The following is a 21060-nucleotide window of genomic DNA, read 5'->3' on the forward strand; positions in this document are numbered from 1 at the left end:
AGAAAGCCCGTGCGCAGCAACAAAGACCCAACGCAGTCAAAAATAAATAAATAAATTTATTAAAAAAAAAAAAGGAGTGAAGTTCTGACACGTGCTATGACAAGGATGAACGTTGAGGACATTATGCTAAGTGAAATGTCAGTCACAAAAAGACAAATACTGTATGATTCTACTTACATGAGATACTCAAAGTATCTCATATTTTGAATACTTTGAGTAATCAAAATCATAGAGACAAAAAGTAGAATGGTGGTTTCAAGGGCCTGGGGGGAGGCAGAAATGGGCAGTTATTTTTAATGAATAGAGACTTTCAGTTTTACAAGATGAGAAGAGTTCTGGAAATTGATGGTGGTGATGGTTGCACAACATTATGAATGTATTTAATACCACTGAAATGTACAGTTTAAAATGTTTAAGATGATAAATTTTATATTCTGTGTATTTTATCACAATAAAAAAATGGGACAAAAAATCATGGGATAGAGGCTTTGCTGCAGATTTCTTAGGAGAGGGTGTATAACACAAAAATTCCATGCCTGCCCCATGTGACAAATAACTCCTTAATGCCTGAGCTGGCTGTCCTGGGGGACAACTTGCTGGAGCACTTTGTGGGTAATTTTCCCACAGCTTCACCCATTTGTTTCTCCCAAGACCCTGAAAAATAGAAAGGGTAGTAATTACAAGCCACACCATGATTGGTACCGCATGCTCCCAGGAAGTTAACTGACTTGTCTGCAATGAACTAAGACCAGAGTCAAGGACACGCAGGGCACTTCCACTCCACACAACATGCTCAACCTACTCCCCTCTCATCACCACGGAGGACACAGAGAGGCCCTCCGAACTGATTGTCTACACCAAGGTCTGCAAACTTTTTCTATAAAGGGCCAAATAGTAAAGAGTCTAGGCTTTGTGGGCCATATGGTCTCTGTCACAACTACTCTGTCATTGTAGCAGGAAAGCAGCCATAATATGTGAAGAAATGGGAGTGGCTATGAGCCAATAAACTTTATTTACAATTGGTGCAGCCACTATGGAAAACAGTATGGAGGCTCCTTAAAAGACTAAAAATAGAGCTGCCATATGATCCAGCAATCCCACTCCTGGGCATATACAGTAAGTCCCCTACATACGAACGAGTTCCATTCAGAGAGCAAGTTCGCAAGTCCAATTTGTTCGTAAGCAACAGAGTTAGCCTAGGTACCCAACTAACACAATCAGCTATATAGTACTGTACTGTAATAGGTTTATAATACTTTTCACACAAATAATACATAAAAAAACAGATACAAAAAATAAAGAAAACATTTTTAATCTTACAGTACAGTACCTTGAAAAGTACAGTAGTACAGTACAACAGCTGGCATACAGGGGCTGGCATCGAGTGAACAGGGAAGAAGAGTTGCTGACTGGAGGAGGGAGAGGAGGTGGGAGATGGTAGAGCTGAAGGATCGTAAGCAATAGGAGATGGACGGCAAGCTGCAATTTCACTCACGCCTGACGTTGATGGCACAGGTTCTGGTTCCTTGCTGGTTTCAATTCTATCTACTCTCTTGAAAAAACGATCCAGTGATGTCTGGGTAGTACTGTACCAGCTACATCACCACTGCCTTTACACTTGCTTTCAGACATCCTGGGCTTGAAATAAAGATACTGTACTACTGTACTCTATACAGTACTGTACAGTAAAGTACACAAAAGCACAACCACTTGTAGAGGATGCACGCACGCTGACAGTGTACACCAGACACATGAACTAAGTTACGTGACTGGACGTGCGAACAGCCATTCACATCTTTGAAAGTTTGCAACTTTAAGGTTCGTATGTAGGGGACTTACTGTATCCGGAAAAGACGAAAACTCTAATTCAAAGAGATACATGCACCCCAATGTTCACAGCAGCACTATTTACAACAGCCAAGACATGGAAGCAACCTAAGTGTCTGTCAACAGATGAATGGATAAAGAAGATGTGGTATATATATATATATATATATATATATATACATACATATATATATATTCCATTGTATATATATGTACAATGGAATATTACTCAGCCATAAAAAAGAATGAAATAATGCCATTTGCAGCAACACGGTGGACTAGAGTTTATCATACTAAGTGAAGTCAGTCAGAAAGAGAAAGACAAGTATCATATGATATCACTTATATGTGAAATCTAAAATATGATGCAAATGAACTTATTTACAAAACAGAAACAGACTCACAAACATAGAAAACAAACTTATGGTTATCAAAGGGGAAAGGGGGTGGGAGAGGGATAAATTAGGAGTTTGGGATTAGCAGATACATACTACTATATATAAAATAAATAAAAAACAGGTCCTACTGTATAGCACAGGGAACTATATTAAATATCCTGCAATAAACCATAATGGAAAAGAATATATATATGTGTGTGTACACATACATAACTGAATCACTTTGCTGTACACCAGAAACTAACACAACATTGTAAATCAACTATACTCCAATAAAAAATTTAAAAAAGAAAAAAGAAAAGAAAAAAAACTTTATTTACGGAAACAGGTGGCAGACTGGATTTAGCCCAAAGACCCCAGTTTGCCTATCCTGGGTCTGCATGCTTGCCATGCAGGCAGGCCCACCAGGACCCTCACCACTGAAAAGTCAGCTCCTTGATGCAAAATCTCTTGACTGTGAAATTGTCTCAGGGTTGCCTTGGGCATAAGGAACACCTGGCTGCTCGTGGAACTAGCCGGATGCTGCTCAGGGCATCTACTATTCTCCTTGTCCCAGCCCATTTCCTCTCTCATGCTCCCTGCTCCACTTGCAAGTCAGCTCTCTTAACTCCCTGAGGGAGATTGTTTTCTGATTCTCTAGGATTTCACTTCAGTCTAGATTGTATCCCCACCCTCCTTTCCACTGTGCTTCTCTGCTCCCCCAAAGTACAAAAATCACCTGGGCAGCTAAATCCCACTCTGATTTGCCTCTGATCAGCCAAGATGCTCCTCTCCTAGCACTCACCACAACTCTTCTATCTGAGTAAAATGGCATGCCCCTGGAGCCTTGATTTCTTTGTTTTTTAATGGTATGTGATACCTCAAATTTTTATTGAATAAATTTCGCATGTAACATAGTACGAATTGAAGGTGTACATTTATATATTGTAATACGTTTGCCCATGTATCTCTATTTATCACTTTATATAATTACAGCACAGTATTATTTTCTATATTAATTATACTGTGCATTAGATCTCTATGGTTCATTTACTATTCTTTACAAGTTTGTACCCTTGAACACCATCACTCTTATACCCCTGCCCCCCATTCCCTGGTAACCACCATTTTACTCTGTTTTTTATAGGTTTCACTTGTTTAGATTCCACACACAAGTGATATCATACAGTACTTGTCTTTCTCTGTGTGACATCTTCCTTAGCTTAATGCATTCAAGGTCCACCCATGTTGTCACAAGTGGGAGGATGTCCTCCTTTCGCATCCCGGAGCCTCAGTTTCCTTCATCAGCTTCCGTTTCTCTCCATGCCGGCTCTAATCAGATCACTGAATTCCATAGAAATGGTGGTTTATTATCAATTTTTCATCGAATGAGCATTTTCAAAGCTTCATTCATTCAGCCATTTCATCATTTCAGCAAATATTGATTAAGTCCTTGCTATGGGATGAACAAGACAAGCATAGCCCTGGCCCCTTTGAAATTAGCAGTCCAGTTTGGAAAGCAGGTCAATAGGCAATCAGAACAGAGAGGATCCTGGAGGAAAGTGTAGGAGGAGTGCCTAATTCCATTTCTTAATCTGTTTTCTCTGTGCAGAGTAGGATAAAACAATATAATCTTCACTGACCCGGGGCAAGGCATCCAGCTTCATCAGTGGGCTTTTTTAACAGGAAGACAAGCACTGCTGCTTCCCACACTGGGCCTATCTTTTTGAGGGTGCAGGAGTATTCTTGAACACATGGCAGGTTTGTATTCCTTTGGGGTTTTTTGCCAGCTCTGGTTGCTGCCTAACAGCACTCACACCAGAGGTCAAGGGACCTTCCAGGTTCCCTGCATAGCCAGTCCAATCCTTGGCTTTAGCCTTTCATAAGTGGGGGAGAAACATGCCCAGCTCTTAGACTGTGGATCTCAGCATATTAAGGGTCTGTAGAAGCTCTCCACGAGTTATTAACTGAAGCCCATGCAAAGAAAATAGTACATTGGAAAACTTTCTGTTATGTAGGCTGGCTACCATGGTAACAAAAAATTTCTCCCAGATCTGGGCGATTTTAAATGCAAAGTGGATTGAAAAATCTGTTTGAATTTACAGGATTTAAAGCTTCATGGAGGGTCACAAGGTGGTAGGTGCTACAGATCAACCACACAGATAATATTGGTATCTCCATTTGGTAAATTGCTTCTCATCGATTCTACCTTACTTGGCACATCAGGCCGCCCTCTGGCCATTTCTCATAACAGAAACAAAACAAAGCAAATCCAAGCCTTTTTACATATGCAGTGAAGGCTGTTTCTCCGCAGAAACTTTTGCTCAGAGTCCAAGGCTCTGCCCCATGCTTGAATCCACTGTGTAGGCTCTGGCAGGGGCCCTATGTCATCAACAGGTTGATGGACCTCATAGGAAATGTGCTTGCTTGCCAATTAGGCTAGAATCCTGGTTCACCTCATGGAATGGTGGGGGGCGGTGGTAAGCACTGGGTCTTTTAAAAGTTATTTGTATTTTTTTAATCCCCGCCATAAGTGTATTAAGATTTTAGTGGACATAGCAGTCATAAAATATTCTTAAGACTCAATATCGTGAATCAGGGATATCTGGAAATGGAAAAAAGTATAGGGTCTTCAAGTCAGACAGAGAAAGACAAATATCATATGATATCGCTTATAGGTGGAATCTAAAAACATGATACAAATGAACTTATTTACAAAACAGAAATAGACTCACAGACATAGAAAACAAACTTATGGTTACCAAAGAGGAAAGGAGGGGGAAGGATAAATTAGGAGTTTGGGATTAACATACACACACTACTATCTATAAAGTAGATAACCAACAAGGACCTACTGTGTAGCTCAGGGAACTATACTTGGTATCTAGTAATAACCTATAAAGGAAAAGAATCTGAAAAAGAATAGATATATACATATGTACAACTGAATCACTTTGCTGTACACCTGAAACTAACACAACATTTTAAATCAATTATATTTCAATAAGAAAATTTTTTTAAGTATAGGGTCTTCAAATAATCATGGTCAGAATATTTGCTTAAATGCCACACACTTGCTGATGGTTATAAGTCGTGGATACCAAGTTTTGCTTCACTCTTAGAATAGTACAAAGATTTTCGAATCAGACTGCCTAGTTCAGGCCGGGGCTCTTCTGCTACTGCTTATGTGACTTTGGACAGGCTACTTGGCTTTTTTAGCTTTAGTTTCCTCATCTGAACCTACTTCATAGGATTGTGAGGATTAGATAGGGCTAAGTACATAGCACCTGGCACATTGGCTAAGATGCAATACAGTGTACTTTGGAATGGAATGGTTAACATAAATCCAGAGGTCTATGAGAGCAAAGAGGAGTCTCAGACACCCCTGAAGGGTCCCTTACAAGCCTTCCTGGGACCTCAATTGTGGGAAGACAGGAGAAAGCTGGGACCAGAAAGCACCAATGGAAGAAGAAGAGAGGGAGTTGGGGACAGCATCACGGAAAAAACTCGCCATTAGACTGTGCGCATCAGGAAGGTGGAAACCGAGGCTGCTTTATGTCTGTGTCCCCTGAACAGGCTGAGTACTTGAGCACAGTAGGTGCTCGATGTCTGCGGAATTGAATAGAAATCATTGAACTGAAAGGATCTGGAAGCCTCCCAGAACTGGAGTCAATGCAAGGGGAAACAGAACAATTCTGTTGCCAGAGCATCAGACTGACGCTGGGAACACTGAGTCACAATCACGGGTGTTGTTGGGGTCATTTATGAGGTGAGTCATAAGTAATCTGTTAATAATAAAGTATGGGATGTTCTGAATGATGTGCTCTTTCACAGATTAGAGCAGATTCAAGGTTATCACTATAGCAATGATGTAGCGCAATATGCTTTATCGAGTGCGTTTGCTTGTGGGGGCGTTGTACACATGTACGTGCTGACTGCAGAATAGGTCAAGGCAAACAAGAAAAAATAAAAGCAAATGAGAGTCACTGACTCAGACTGCAGGAGAGGTGGGCCCAGTTTGATTTCCAGTGTGAACCAGAGAAAGTCAATTCCTTTCCTCCATCTTTCCCCCCAGGACCCAGGGTGGGTGATGCTGCTTTTACAGGAAACGGCAGAGAAGTGACATTTAAAGGTTGATTTTAATAATATAAAAACTGAAACCATACCATTCATATTTTCTTAGCACATTAGACATTACAAGTGCTTTCGTATGAATTATCATTTGTTAGAGGATCAACTTGGCTTAAGTGAATGGCCTGTATTTGAAGGCTACCTATGACAGCAAGCAGTGTAAACATTGCAGGGATGTCGTCTAAATGAGATCTGAGAGGTGGGGTCTTTATCCATGGAACACACACCAGCTTTGTGTTAGGGATTTCATGATCCACATCTTCCCAACGGCTCATCCCACACCCAGACATATCTCCAAAAATGCGAGGGAGGGAGGGAGGAAAGAAGGAAGGAAGGAAGGGAAGGAGGGGAATGTTTTTCTTTTATTTGTCTTGACAATCAAGCAATCTGGGGGGCAGCGGTTATATCTTTTGGTTTTCGAACCCAGTTTGCCCTCCAGTCTCACAAGGCAGGTAAGAGAAGAAAGGCTTAGAGGCTGACCATGGAAACCTGAAATTCACAGTCAAGATCGCATCACTCTCACAAGGCCTTTTCCCTGTTCTCCCACTGAGATTCCTATGGGCCACGCTGGCCCAACACCAGCCCTCAGCAGAGGTTGGTTCCAAATCCCCTGCCACCATGGGTTGTTTGTCACACCTAGATAGGTCCTATGACTTCAAACAATGACCTTTTCAACTGGCTGCTCTGCTTCGCTACTTAATTACACAGACTGCATTTATGGGTAAAAGGAAATGTGTCTCCATATACAATCACTGAATAAGGGAGATATGGCTGAAGCCTTGATTCCTATTTTAGTGAACGTGATTTACTCTGATACCTTCATCCCATAACAGGAGGGTAAACCTCTTGAGGTCACTGATCACGTCTCATTGCATTCTTTATAATGCCTTAGCCAGTGCTAGACACATAATAATAACAGGTATTAACTCAAAAGAGTTAGCTGTAGGAATATTGGCCTTGTTTCGTTTTATTCACTTCTTGTGGCTGTTTGTTGCTGTTATTGTTATTGTTCTTTTAAGGTTATTTCTCTGCCCGAATGCTATCCTTTTATGGGGATACCCAGAAATGAAATGATATCGTGGCTACCCATTAAAAATAAATAAATCAGCAAAGTAAAACCCAGGGAGGCTGTACTTAACACCGCTGTAAGGTACACTTAAAAATGGTTAAGATGCAACAGCTCTTATATTTAACCACTATGCCGGGTATTTTTGGAACCAAAATAATGTTAAAAAAATTAAATTTGTTAAATATAAAAAAAAAAAGATGGTTAAGATGGTAAATTTTGTTATGTTTTTTACCTCAATAAAAAAAAAAAAACCCAGGCAGGTTGAAGCCAGATGTCTCACTTCTTGCACGTGCTAAAGGATGGCACAGGGCACTGTTTGCAAGGCGCAGTTACACAGCCATAACCCTCGTATCCAGTAATGTATTTACAATGAATCTTTTGCAGCAATAGATCAAAGAACAGCTTTTATTGACCTATATCCACATTTGATTGTACAGCAAATTAGCACAAACACACACCCAGAGACCAGCTTCAGTTTCCTCTTACCACAACGGCTCTCTAAGGAGAAATAAATTTTCTGTCCTAAAAACAGAGTTTTGCAAAGAGGAAACTTCTGAAAAACAAGCATTTGTCACTGAGGTTAACAGGGCTCAACTTGAAAAATGACCCTTTGGCTCATGAGAAAACATAACTCTCTCCGAAACTACTATGGGTAAGAAGGGGTGCGAGGGGAGAGAAGAACAGTGGGAGTAAGGAGAAAAACAGTGGGAGTATAGAGAACATGATGAATGAAGCAAACAGAAAGACACATATATGTGCGTGTGTGTAGACCCGTGCACAAAACGTCCATTATTTGCATGCTTTCATTTCCAAAGGTCCAGATAATGTCAGGTAAAAGTGTAACTTATGACTCAGTCAGGGCAATGCTTTTGCTTTGATAAATCAATGTTAGCTAAGTCAATTAGGGTGGAGGTGGCAAAAAAAAAACCAAGATAATAAGTGGCAGATGCATTGTTCAGCGGAAAGACAGAATAAGGTAGCTCTCACTTTGAAGAACTGAGTTCAGAGGTTTCAAAGTGCACACAGGAAATGCTCCAACAGCATAAACTGTGCCCCGAGCATCATTCCAGCAAACTTTCAGCCCTCCACATGGCTTTATCTGATCGCCCGATGCTCTATCTCCAGATCCAAGGTACCCACAAAGAAAAAGGGCTTTGTGATAAAATCAAGAGCTCAGGGCTTCGATCACCTTTCTGATCAGTGAAGACTGGGAGGTGTCGAGATGAGACTGTCAGATGGTCAGAATCTGGTAGGTTCTCCTGAGTTATTGGAATCTTGATTTTTTGTTGGTTTCTGGTTCTGAATGTACTTACGCACACACAGTAACTGTTTTCATCACAGATATAACAAGTTGACTACCAAAAAGGAAAAGGACATAGAGCTCCAAACCAGGCCTGTAAAACATTATAAATTCATCTCTGGCTCTCAAAAATATCTACAAGGCAATATTTTGGTGATGATGAATATACACTGAGCCTTGGGTACCCCTTGGGCCAAAGGAGGAGAAAACCCAGCATTTAGGGCATCCCATTTTGCTTTTTTGAGGTGTTTTTTTTTAAGGCACCAATTGAAGCAGCTATAAATTAAATCTAGAAGACCAAATTGTGAATGCTACTATTTCCCCAACACCAAATAGTATCCACAGAACAGAGAAGTGGAATTGGATGAAAAGTCTTCATGGAAGAAAAGCAATGTTCTTTTCTCTCTGCTACTCTGTGGTTCGCCCTCATTGTGTGGGATTTGGGGCCCACGGTTAGGAGAAGAAAGTGTATACTTTGAGGATAACAGCAAAACAGTGACAAACACATTTTGTGGGAGAAGAGAATACATTAATTGTATATCAGGCTTGAGAATCAGGTACTACAAGTTAACATGGAAAGGTTTCACAGAAAATTGTTTATGTCAGAGGAGATGATGTCCAAGCTTTCAAACATCTTGGCTGTATAAATCTTCAGGGGAAATCAATGTAGTCATCACAGATAATTCACAAGAAGTACTTTGTGATCATAATTGAATATTTCCACAAATGTTTTCTTAAGAAAAACCATAGAAAATGAAGTTAGTCATAGAATAACTGGATACTCTAATAAACATATACCCCTCAGAAATGTTCCAGATATAAGATCTTGCTGCTTTCCTTATATCTCTTTAGCCTGTGAAAAACTCCTCTTCTTTACAACTTATGTGGCAGGTATTGCAAAACTCAAAATATGCACTTTTGCTGAGGCCACTGATCATAAAGAGAGAAAAAAGTTGTTGGTAGCAATGCTGTGGTTTATCACGTGCTATACAGAACCAGTGTGAATTTCCCTTATTTGATTTATAGAATTAAATTGCAAACATAAAATTCAAACAACAGCCCCCCTGATGATTCCTCTCTTTGCTTTTCTCTACTTGGTTTCACTGGGAGACTAGCCTACTGCCTCCCTCGGACACCTCAGGAGTCCCTGGGCTTCTGTTATTAACCCAGAAGGCATGAAATGGAGAAGTCATTTTCTTTAATTGACCATGACTTTATAATCAGTGGTCTATAGTCACTCTGTCTAAGCAGGCCCATGTGTGAGAAAGGAAAAAATGAATTTTCCAGAATAATGGGAAAGTCTGAATCCAAGGAATTTTCCTGGACTGCTGGGACTCAGTAAGGCAACACTGCCAAGGTACAAAGCAGCAGCCCTCAGGGCAGCACACTTTAAACACATGGTCATGAGGGTCTTACCAGCTGTCTTCCAGAATAAGCAACATGTTAGAGGAGGCTCTATGGAGATCTCTAATTGCTACTCAGCCAGCACAATGGTAAACCATATGTTTAATAGAAACAGGGGGAAAGAAATCCAATAACTCGTTTCCTGAGCAATCAAACAAAGTCAAACAAAGGAATACTAATGGTGGTATAGCTGAGGAAAAATTTCCTCTACCCTCTTAGGCTCGGTTCTTGGGGCCTGTGAATTAAACTGACAAAAGACAGATTAACGGGAGAAAAGGCATATGTTTCTTTATCGATGCTAATATTTTTATGTGCACAGGGGCTTCACAGAAACGAAGTGAAACCCAAAGGCAGTTAGATCTTTTAACAAAGGGCAATAAATTGTGGAGAAATGATTAGACAAGGAAAAGGGGTTTGGGTTCTTAGGGGCAGTAAATTGTGGGAAGGTGACTAGGAAATGTATGGTAGATAGGGTTGTTCAGTAGGATCTGTTATACAGACTCAAGTTGCTCTCTGATAAGAGTCTTGTCCTCTTCCTTGTATAGAAGAGGGGGATACCTTTACAAATGGAAGTTTATGTCACTTTTACCATGGGAAATTATGCCCTGCTTTTAGGCAGAAAGGGGGAGTTCTTCCTGTGTCTGCTGCTTCTCAATTGCCTTCAACTCAAATCATCTTTATGTCAAAATGGCATATTTTAGGGTAGCATGTTCTAGGGTAGCATCCCCTTCATTGGTGATTATATCTATGCCTGCAAGGCAATCGATTTCATCTTTCCTTTGCAGACGGTAGACAGCAACAGGACACAGGAACCAATGAGAAACTCCCAGGAATTTGAGGCACAAAAGTGGGTTCATATCTCATTACTACTTTCTCCATCTTCTTCTCTCCCTCAGTCTCTTTTCAGAATGTAAGATGTTAAACTTTGACTTTTTCTTCATCCCGCCTCAGGATGTAGCTTTGGGGCAATAGGGGCAGCTGTGGCCTACAGGTAATGCTTGATCAAAGACCCTCTTTCTCAGGCCCTTCCTGGAACTCCTCCTCCTTGACTCCCATCCCTGCTTTTGGCTCCCCCAGGCCTCTGAGTCCTCTACTCAAATGGGGGAAGTTGGCCTCATCTACCACGGCCTCCGGATCTCTAGGCTATGCTAGGAAGTTCACTTCCTTATTCCAGTGATACAAGTATTATATTTTAAAGCCCTGCAAAACATTCTGATGCCTCTCACTGAAGGGGATCAGAATATGACACTCCAAATTATGCCACTTTGGCATAAGGATTATTTTGAACTGAAGGCAATTGAGAAAAAGCAATCACAAGAAGAGTTCTCTGACTAAAAGCAAGTTTCCCTTGTGAACATGTCCCCCTTTCGCATACCAGGAAGAGGACAATAACACATCACTGAGACAGAGAAGGTACCAGGATGAGTCTGCATAAGCAAACCTGTTAAATAGCCTTTGTCCACCATTAATTTCCCCCACATATTTCCTAGTCACCTTCCCAAAATTTATTGCCCCTGAGAGCCCAAACCCCCTTTCCTTTACCTAGTCACAGTTTATCACCCTTTGTTAAAATGGTATATAAGCACTCAAGCCTGATAAATTTTTTGGGATTTCACTTCTTTTCTGTGAAGCCCCCATGAATGTAAAACATATTAACATCAATTTCTCCTGTGAATCTATTGTTTGTCAGTTTAATTCGCAGGTCCCAGCTATAGAACAGAAGAGGAAAGAGTAAAAGTTTTTCTCCCCTAAATTACTGTCTGTCTCACTGTCTGTCTAGTTGATAAATATGTGTTGACTGGGACTTCCATGGTGGTCCAGTGGCTAAGACTTCACGCTCTCAATGCAGAGAGCCTGGGTTCAATCCCTGGTCAGGGAACTAGACCCCACATGCTGCAACTAAGAGTTCGCATGCCACAACTAAAGATCCCACATGCCGCAATGAAGATCCCGCACGCCACAATGAAGATCCCACACGTGGCAACGAAAATACCACGTGCCACAACTAAGAACTGACGCAGCCAAATAAATAAATTAATTAAATATTTTTTAAAAATATGTATCGACTGACAGACTGCCAGGAGAGTCTACATGTACCAGAGCCTGTGACAGCTAAGAGCTCTCAGCTCAGAGGCAGCTGTGCCATGCTCATATGACAGAGCTTGGCAGCAAGTCTTAATGACTAGCCACAAAAGAAAAGTGCAAAGGGGCACAGCTTCTCTTTAGAGAGCTCCAAGATACCATCAATCTCTGTCCCAGCCTAGGGAAATCTGGAAAAAAAGTGCCTCAAGCACTAAGGAAAGGGGAATGCAGGGGCAAAATGGGTAATGAGTCAGAAAGGAATGTCTGCTAACCCACACTCACATACCTGCATGCCAATGTGAAGACAGCCCTGCATAAATTCTTTTACACATACCAGGGTCTCACATGTACTTCTGAGGGCAATTTTTCCATGTGAGAATCTGCCCTGTGCTTTACAGAACAGTAAGTAGGTCACTTATTTGCTTTCAGATGTAACTCTGCAGAAGTGTGTTGTCACTGTGATATCTTTTTTTCTCTCATGCTTTCTCAGTATCACCAGCCTTGACGTTCTTCGTTAGATAATAGATTGAAATTCATGCAGTGGCCCGAGAATCACTGCTCCAGAGGAAAATGGGGGAGGGGGTGGTCAATCAAAGCCTGGGCTAGTGGGTTTGGCATTTTTAGTTGTTGGTCTTTAAATAAATGAGCCTAGAACAATATTTCCCGAATTTGAAAACAGATGCTTTTTAGAGTCGATTTCTTATGCAACAATATAAAAATAAGACATTAAATCCAGGAATGAGAAGTAATTCTCCAACATGGTTTTGTTTTGAATCTCTACCTCTTCACTTAGATACAGGTTTGGGGAAAGAGTTCCATCTAAAGAGCCCATATTTCCATCTGTTACTTTAGATATCAGGACAGAGTTAGTACTTTTAGAAAGCTTGACAGATCTCTTTGATGCAACAGGGGGAAAAAAGACATACTTTCTAAGCAGTAGAATCCAAGATATCCCTGCTCTTTGTCTCCATGATGCAATGGGTCACTTTGGAGACTCTCAGCAAAATAAGCCCAAAATGGCCATCAGGATTAAGGCATCTGCTGGCCAAAACAGCTGCAGAGCAAGTGGGTTCTCCGTCCCAAGTTCCCATCCTCCTTGTGATTTCTCTTTAGTGCAAGAGGTGTGACAGAGAGCAAGATGACATGGGCAAAGCAGCATCTTCGTCATCCTTCTCATCTTGCCAAGGAACAACCCAACCAGGATTCTATGTATTTTTATGTGACAAAGAAATAAAATAAGGTAGAAAATTGTGGAAGAGGGAAATCAACTTTGGCCAAAGGTTCTCAAGCCCACCTCAGTCTTTGGTTAAAAAGTACGTATACGGTTTTCTGGGGGGTGGGGGGAAGCGCAGAGACAGGGCAGGAGTTAGAGGTAAGCAGATAGAGGGGACACTTCTCTTAAGGCAATATGTAGAAAGCAAAATTTCTTGCCCTTGTAGAGAAAATTCATACTTCAGGGGAAAACTTTATTGCCTAAAGCACTTGTTTCCTACAGGAGCTATTCCATAACTCTGTAAGTTGTAGAGAAGGGATAGACATGTAAATTCTGTTCCGTCTGGTTCAACTTACCTCCTTCATGGTGGGGGGCTGGGGGCGGGGAACGTGTGCCTCCATTTGTAATTCATTTCAACATTCTTTACTCCCTATAAATCTGGGCTGCTTCTTTTTTTAAATCAGTTATAACACGTGCCTAGTTCCCTCAGTTACTACGAGTAAAATAAAATCTTTAACACATGTTCATTTTTATGTCTGTATAAGGATCACGATTTTACCTTTTTTCTAAAAATTGTCTTTTAACACCCTTGTAAGACTTCTTTATTGGGTAGCAGCAGAAGGAAACGTGGTGGAGCCCTTCAGGCTGCAGGAGGCTAGCACTGGGTCATCTGATCTACAGGTAAGGGGAGCAAACTGGCTCTTCTCAGGGACATGCCCTTTCTCCCCTCTAATCTTACAGGTTAATACCACCATCCAAAACATGAATTTAGTCACCTTTCAGGAGGAGGCATCCGTCCCATTTTCGAAGGCATTACTTCTGGCTCCTCTCTCCACTTGCAGGTTTCTCACGCTCTCGATTTGCAGATCGCTGCGTGGGAGAGCTGCAGCTTCACCCAGTGGGCAGGGCTGGGTTTCTGTTATCCGGCCTGCAACCCCCTGCGCTCTGCCAACACACAATGATCAGTGGCATTCCTGAAATTCCTGACATAGCAGAGAAGCCAGGCTTGGCCCTGCGAACGGCCTTGAACTGTGGTTCTGACCCTAATGGGGCATTTATCTTTTATTCACAGCCAGAGGTTAGGACCTATTTATGTAAATCCTCCGCCAAGGGTCAATTCATCTTGACCCCCTGGTTTTCATTTCTCTAATTGTCTCAGGTATTTTTTAGACCCCTTGGAAACTCTTCATTCAGTGAAAAGCTTCGGGGTCAGTAAGAATTCAGTTACAAAGGGAAGGGGTGGAGGGCTGGAAGAGTTGAGAAGGCTTCCTTTGAAGTGTTCTAAGAAGCTTTCAGAGGCCACCCAGTTGACAAAGTGAAAACAGCAATGACCTTATGCACCCCATTTTATTCACGAAAAGTAAGCTTTCTTGAAATGGTATCTTCACCTAAGAAGTTGCTTAGAGCACACATTGTCCAATTTCAGTTTCCTAGAGCACGTATTGTCCAGTCTCAGCGGTGGTAAGAGGTTGGGAAAGGAGCTATTAGAATGGAGGGCCTCTGGGCGGGCACTGGCTCCGAAGACAATTGTTCCCACTTAATGGGCCCCAGCATCCTCCCAGCTTTGCATTTTAAAAGGGGGCCCCAGAATAGTGAGAAAATACTTTATTCCTAAGAACTGACCCAGGTTACAGGGATTTCAGGCCACATGGGAAGCCAGCAGGGGAGATATTTAGAGGTCAGCAGGTCTTTGGGGGGCCCTCAAATCATCTTGATTGAGAGCCTTGTACTCTAGCTTCCAACTCCCAGTAATGAAGACTTTCGAGGGAAGGAATCACTTGGAAAGCAGCAGCCCAACTGTTTAACAACCCTGATGGCGAATTTCTCCCTTTCACTAAATGGATTTTTGCCTTCTATACTTTAAGCCTGTTGAATTTTTTCATTTTCAATGTGAGTTGGTGGGCAGAATCTTCTCTATAAAAAAAAAACTTTTTTCTTTATTTGCTGTCAACATTTTATTATGAAAAATGTCGAACATACAGGAAAGTTGAACAAATAGTACTGTGAACACCCCACATACCCACCATTTAAATTCAACAAATGCTGACCTTTTGGTATATTTGCTTTATCTATATACACACTGTACATACATATTTGCTTTATGTATGTATATACATTTTTTTGCTGGTCTATTTAGAAGTAAATTGAAGACCTAAATGTAAGATTGAATACTATAAAACTCTTAGAGGAAAACATAGGCAGAACACTCTATGACATAAATCACAGCAAGATCCTTTTTGACCCATCTCCTAGAGAAATGGAAATAAAAACAAAAATAAACAAATGGAACCTAATTAAACTCAAAAGCTTTTGCACAGCAAAGGAAACCATAAACAAGATGAAAAGACAACCCTCAGAATGGGAGAAAATATTTGCAAATGAAAAACCGACAAAGGATTAATCTCCAAAATATACAAACAGCTCATGCAGCTCAATATCAAAAAAACAAACAACCTAATAAAAAAATGGGCAGAAGACCTAAATAGACATTTCTCCAAAGAAGACATACAGATGGCCAACAAACACATGAAAAGATGCTCAACATCACAAGTTATTAGAGAAATGCAAATCAAAACTACAATAAGGTATCACCTCACACCAGTTAGAATAGGCATCATTAGAAAATCTACAAACAACAAATGCTGGAGAGGGTGTGGAGAAAAGGGAACCCTCTTGCACTGTTGGTGGGAATGTAAATTGATACAGCCACTATGCAGAACAGTATGGAGGTTCCTTAAAAAACTAAAAATAAAACTACCATACGACCCAGCAATCCCACTACTGGGCATATACCCTGAGAAAACCATAATTCAAAAAGACACATGCACCCCAATATTCATTCCAGCACTACTTACAATAGCCAGGTCATGGAAGCAACCTAAATGTCCATCAACAGACGAATGGATAAAGAAGGTGTGGTACATATATACAATGGAATATTAGCCACAAAAAGGAACGAAATTGGGTCATTTGTAGAGACGTGGATGGACCTAGAGACTGTCATACAGAGTGAAGTAAGTCAGAAAGAGAAAAACAAATATCATGTATTAATGCATATATGTGGAATCTGAAAAAATTGGTATAGACGATCTTATTTACAAAGCAGAAATAGAGACACAGACGTAGAGAATAAACGTATGGGTGTCAAGGGGGAAAGGGGGGTGTGGGATGAATTGGGAGATTGGGATTGAGATATATACACTACTGATACTATGTATAAAATAGATAACTAATGAGAACCTACTGTATAGCACAGGGAACTCTACTCAGTGCTCTGTGGTGACCTAAATGGGAATGAAATCCAAAAAAGAGGGGATATATGTATACATATAGCTGATTCACTTTGCTGTACAGTAGAAAGTAACACAACATTGTAAAGCAACTATACTCCAATAAAAATTTTAAAAAATAAATAAAAAAAAAGACAACACACAGAATGGGAGAAAATATTTGCAAATGAAGCAACCAACAAAGGATTAATCTCCAAGATATACAAACAGCTCATGCAGCTCAATATCAAAAAAAAAACAAACAACCCAATCCAAAAATGGGCAGAAGACCTAAACAGACATTTCTCCAAAGAAGACATACAGATGGCCAACAAGCACATGAAAAGATGCTCAACATCACTAATTATTAGAGAAATGCAAATCAAAACTACAATGAGGTATCACCTCACACCAGTCAGAATGGCCATCATCAAAAAGTCTACAAACAATAAATGCTGGAGAGGGTGTGGAGAAAAGGGAACCCTCTTGCACTGTTGGTGGGAATGTAAATTGATACAGCCATTATGGAGAACAGTATGGAGGTTCCTTAAAAAATTAAAAATAGAACTACCATGTGACCCAGCAATCCCACTCCTGGGTATATACCCAGAAAAGACGAAAACATTAATTCGAAAAGATACATGCACCCCAATGTTCATAGCAGCACTATTTATAATAGCCAAGACATGGAAGCAACCTAAATGTCCATCAAGAGAGGATGGATAAAGAAGATGTGGTATATATATATATATATATATATATATATATATATATATATATACACAATGGAATACTACCCATCCATAAAAAAGAATGAAATAATGCCATTTGCATCAACATGGATGGACCTTAGAGATTATCATACTAAGTGAAGTAAGTCAGACAAAGACAAATATCATATGATATCACTTACATGTGGAGTCTAAGAAAATGATACAAATCAACTTATTTACAAAACAGAAACAGACTCACAGACATAGAAAACAAACTTATGGTTACCAAAATGGAAAGGGGGTGGGAGAGGGATAAATTAGGAGTTTGACATTAACATATACACACTACTACATATAAAATAGATAATCAACAAGGACCTACTGTATAGCACTGGGAACTCTACTGTAATAACCTATATGGGAAAAGAATCTGAAAAAGAATGGATATATGTATAACTGAATCACTTTGCTGTTCACCTGAAACTAACACAATATTGTAAATCAACTATACTCCAATATAAAATAAAAATTAAATAAAAAGATAAAATTCCTAAAAGACTGCATTATAAAAATAAAAGTAAATTGGAGACATCATGACACTTCACCCCAAACACTTTAGCCTGCATATCCTAATATGAGTTCATTCTCATATATAGCTATCACAGCATGAGCACCCCTAAGAAAACTAACAGTAATTCCATAGTATCATTTAACTCTTAGAATACCCAGTCCATATTCGAACCACCCCAATTTCCATCATAATGTCTTATAGCAGTTTCTTTTTTAAACCAGGATCCAATCACAATTCATACATTTGGTTTCTTTAGTCTTTTTGGAATAGTCCCCCTACTTCTTTTTTTAAATGACATTATCTTTTTGAAGAGACTTTATAGGAAGTCTCACATTCTGGACTTGTCTGATTATTTCCTTGTGGTGATATTTAACTTGTTCTTCTCTCTCCTAGATTTCCTGTTGTGATGAGTTGAATTGTGTCTGTCCCCTGAAATCATATGTTGAAGCTGAAGGTGTGCAGAATTTGTCAACTTAAAATCTGCCTCTTTGGCATAAGGATTATTTTTGGCTGATTATTTTTTAAGAAAGAGCAGACATAGGAAAAGCTCTGAAAACCGAGTAGAAGTTACTCTTTGTAAGGGACATTTACATTTATAAGGGAGGTCTCCATTTGTAAGGGTATCTCCCTCTCTGTACCAGGAAGAGAGGATGACTAAATCTCTGGAAACTCTTATCAGTGGAGAAGGCATGGACTCAAATCTTCATAACAACCATACCCTTTTTTACTTCATTTTCCTTGTGCTTTTCCTGGTAGCCTACCATAACTGCTTCCCCAGTCCTCCCATCTGTCTTTGTCTTTAGCTGGAGATGGTATTTAAGGTGGTGGCTTGAGCCATTTGTGGGGATTACTCAGTTTTCCTGGGTCTCTCCCATGTAAATAGGCAGTATACATGTTCTTAAACTTCTGTTTGTTTTTCTCCTGTTAATCTGTCTTTTTATTACAGGGAGGTCTCAGCCAAGAACGTAGAAAGGTAGAGGGAAATTTATTTTTCCTCCTCTATAAAGCCCTAACCCCCAGTGCTTTAGAATATGACCTTATTTGGAAATAGTGTCATTGTAGACGTAATTAGTTAGGATGAGGTCATACTGGAGTAGGGTGGGTCCCTAATCCAAAATGACTGGTGTCCTTATAAAAGGAAAAATGTGGAGATAGATGTGCACACAGGGACAACACCATGTGAACATGAAGGCAGAGATCAAGGTGATGCTTCTACACGTCAAGGAAGATGAAAGATTGCCAACAAACCATCAGAAGCTAGGAGAGAGGCATGGAACAGATCCTTACAGCCCTCAGAAGGAACCAACCCTACCCACACCTTAATCTCACACTTCCAGCCTCCAGAATTGTGAGATAATAAATTTCTGTTGTTTAAGCCACTCAGTTTGTGGTACTGTGTTATGGCAGCCTAGTAAACTACTATACCTATAAACTGGATGTTAGGTCTAGAGGCTTGATTAGATTCAGGTTAAACATTTTTGGCAAGACTGCTACCTAGGTGACACTGTGGTCTTCATATTGCATCACATCATATTACATCACATAGCCTCAGTCTACCTCACTGTAAGTGGTGTTAACTGTGATCACAGGGTTAAGGTCATGACAACCAAGCTAAGTTTTTCTCTTTGTAATTAAAAAGGAACTTGAGGGGTGATACTTAGGTACCACATAAGTATACGGCCTCCATCAATGTCACCCAATTGTTTTAGCATTCCTTAATGATCCTTGCCTGAATGGATTATATTCTTGGAAGATGCCAAAATGATGCTATTGTAAAAATTCATTTGCAACTGTTAGCTGGTATTCTTCTATAAAGAAGAATCAAATGGAGACAAACAAGTTTTTCCTTAAAAGTCGGGGTAAACGCTTAACTCTTTCCTTTGGTTGCCAATTTTCAGAATAAAGTGTTTGTATAATAGTCATCACCAATCACTAATGAGTTTTTTCTCTCATTTGAGTGTCATGATGGACTCATGATACTCATGGTTTTGATTTATTCAATCATCATACACAAAGGCATCCATTATTCTTCTTGATGCTCAACTGTTCCCATTGGTCTTTTGGTGCTTTCTTAATTGCCGGCATAAGAAGCCCCAGCCTCACCTTATATATTGTCTGTACCAAGCCAGAAATAAGCCATTTCTCCAAGAAGCACTGTGTCCTTTTATTAGGGAATTTAGAAACCAAGATCTGGTTTCAATGTAAGCTTATTGCTATTGGGATGTCATTGTTTCTAGACCAGAGAAGTGAACAGCACTATGAAATAGAAGGGCCAGCTTCATGGGCAAGCTACCAGTACAGTCACACAGGCACTCATGCCCAGAAGGGCCGTGTGCTTGGAATTTAATACTCTGTAATCACTGTCTTGAAATTATTTGCAATTTTATCTTTATCTTTGTATTTGGTCAGTAGAGTCCAATGTGATAATGGAGCATGCGCCGGGGCTTGGAGCCTCAGTTCATGCTTAGGTCCCCAGGACAGGTTCCCAGGGGCTGCTCCCGTGCCTCCTGGTGCCCTGGGCCCTGCCCAGCCTCCCCATCTCCAACCCTTCCTAGCAACCACTGTTGGTTGCCCTCTGTCCCGAATGGGAGCCTGGGTATGAGTGTAGGGAAGGTCAGGGTTGGGTGCATTTGCCCCACAACATCTTGGGACAAGGCATGGTGGTGGTGTCCCCACCCCAGGTTAGCAGTGCCACATCACATTTAGCAGGTGACCAAGCAAGGATAGCCTCTCCCCCACCACCAATCCAGATCACTAGTGTATCCCAGCACTAAGGTTCCAATATGCTTGGAGGTCTCCCATTAGCTGTTGAGTTGGGGCAGCAGGCCCATGGGAAGGGGAAATGGCTGGCTTGACTTCCCTGCCCCTGGCCCGGGGTGTACATCATATCACATTAGTCATGCCCCATTGTCACAGGGCAGGGCCCCTGGGGGCCTGGGAGCACCTGTACTTGCACTCCTGAGTATCCCATGCAAAGGGATACCTTTTCTTCTTCCTTCGCACTTCCTAAACCTGATTTGTGTTAGTCTCTTCCGGCCAGCTCAAGACAGTCTCCAGGATAAGTCACAAAATACAAATTGTGACGTTTCAGCTATTCCACATGC

General features: G+C 40.7%; 1 protein-coding gene across 1 annotated transcript in view; it reads right to left on the bottom strand.

The window, feature by feature from the left end:
- The window catches only part of LOC133081771 (uncharacterized), a 136268-nt gene that overhangs the window by 36382 nt on the left and 78826 nt on the right, over positions 1-21060 (bottom strand). The gene's annotated exons all lie outside the window — the stretch shown is intronic.

This window comes from Eubalaena glacialis, chromosome X (assembly GCF_028564815.1).
Source record: "Eubalaena glacialis isolate mEubGla1 chromosome X, mEubGla1.1.hap2.+ XY, whole genome shotgun sequence".
NCBI classification, from domain to species: domain Eukaryota; kingdom Metazoa; phylum Chordata; class Mammalia; order Artiodactyla; family Balaenidae; genus Eubalaena; species Eubalaena glacialis.